The sequence below is a fragment of the Fukomys damarensis genome, unplaced genomic scaffold (genome assembly GCF_012274545.1).
Source record: "Fukomys damarensis isolate Sample0158 unplaced genomic scaffold, DMR_v1.0_HiC HiC_scaffold_19, whole genome shotgun sequence".
NCBI lineage: Eukaryota > Metazoa > Chordata > Mammalia > Rodentia > Bathyergidae > Fukomys > Fukomys damarensis.
In genome coordinates, this window is record NW_022900931.1 from 56,190,025 (window position 1) to 56,192,039 (window position 2,015).

At 43.0% G+C, this 2,015-nt stretch overlaps 1 pseudogene; it reads right to left on the reverse strand.

Moving 5' to 3' along the window:
* Positions 1–225: 225 nt before the first annotated feature.
* LOC117286903 lies at positions 226–1,099 on the reverse strand (annotated as a pseudogene).
* Between the last annotated feature and the right edge of the window lie 916 nt (positions 1,100–2,015).

Genomic DNA, 2,015 nt, shown 5'->3' on the forward strand with positions numbered 1-2,015 from the left:
GAAAGCATGGTGTTTTAAAAAAATGTACAGGATATATGGCAATCTAGCTAGAAATTAATAAAAAAAGAAAAAAATAAAAAAGCTTTAAAGAATTCGCCTAAATACCTCTCTTGTATCAAAGAGGAAATAAAACCAGTAATTTTAAACTATGAAAAATTATAATAACAACTCGCATTTCAAAACTTACAGAATGTGGCCAGAAGCACCCTCAGAGGAAACTGTCAGTGTTCAGTGTTTCTTTGTTTTCTTTTCTTTTGAGGGGGTACAAATTTCTTTATTTGAAGCAATTAAAGAACTTAAGTAGATGTTCTGGTACAACTTATAGAAAAGGCAAAGGTGACCCCAATATGCATGCGCTGCCCTGCTGATGTCAGCCCAGGCTCAGCTCTGGCCGCTGTCCCCCAGGGTGTGCTCCTCCAAGGACCACTCAGCCACACCCGACTGGGGGGGGATCTCGCGCAGGTTGGTCACATGGCCACCCAGGGGCTTGATGGCCTTCACTTGCTGGCCCAGGTAGTGAGTCTGGAGGAAGTCACACAGGTGGGGGTCGTCCTTCTCACTGGCCAGCTCGTGCAGCTCCCAGTGACCGGTGCACGCTCTTCTCCAGGCGTTAAGTAGCCCTCCATCGCGTTCAGCCCGCTCTCCCAGTCGTCAGGGTCTGGTTTCATTGCTTTGTTTTTTTTTGTTGTTGTTTTTTGTTTGTTTGTTTGTTTGTTTGTTTGAGACTGACGTGGAACTCACTATGTAGTCCAGGCTGGTCACGAACTCACAGAGATCCTCCTGCCTCAGCCTCCAGAGTGCTGGGATTACAGGCGTGCGCCACCACGCCCAGCTTAGGGTTCCGAAGGAAGGTGGGACCACCACACTGGTTCTGCAGCTCCGTCAGCCTCTCGGCGCACTCCCTCTCCTCTTCAGATGGGTGGAGAGAGTACTCGACCAAGTTCCTCCAAGCCACAGCGTCACGGTCAAAGTAGTAAGACATGGGCAGGTAGACGCAGGACGAGTAGAGCTCCAGGTTCACCTGGAGGCCGGGTGGTAGTTCTGGCACACCTGCAAGGGCGGGGAGGGCGAGGGCCAGGCTCCTTCCGGTGGAGGAACAAGTGTTTCATTTTTAAAGAAAAAAGATAATAAGGGACCTGGACATTCAGCTTTAAAGATTTGAAAAATAAGTCTCGATAGGCATCAAAAATAATGAGAGGAAGTACTGATTTTTAAAAGAATTCCGCAATAGCATGAATAGAAAAATTTGACAGGTGTTTCTTAGAAAAGGCCAATAAAACAGACATATAACTGGTCAGGTCTAATCAAGAAAAGACAGAAAAAATTTTACTGAGAGATACAGCACAGATTTTTAAAAAGTTAAAATATAAGAATGCCACATAGAATTGTAGGCTACGAAATTTTTAAAATCTTGATTAAATGTATAATAGGGAAGCAAAAATAATACAAACTGATTTAAGAAGTAGAAAAGCTGAATAAAAAAAATAAGTGCGTAAACAATCATCCCACTCTTAAAGGCATGACCTCAGTTTCAAACCTTCAAGGCACAGATATTTTTAATGCTATTTAAAATGTTCCAGAGGATGAAGAAAGGAGAAAAACCTCCTAATTAATTTTATGAATAACACATAACCCTGGCACTCAAACCTGCCAGAGATGAAAGAAAAATAAAATCACAGACTATTTTGTCACTATAGATGCAAAAAAAAAGAAAAAAATCTAAAAAAATCACGGCAGATACACACAGCCCTCACCATCGCCACCTCCAAATACACAGAAATGGTGGATAAAATAGAACACAAAATGATTGAACAGGTACTTGAAGGAGAGAAAAGGAAATCCTCAGGATGTCTTCTTTTCAAAAGGAAGAAGAGGAGGAGGAAGAATAAGAGGAAGAGGGGGAGAAGAAGGAAGAACAGAAAGAGGGAGAAGGAGGAGGAAGGATGTAAGAACTAGAGCAATGAATGTTGTCCCAGGAGCTGGGAACGAATGAAGCCAGAAGCCCAGAAGTCAAG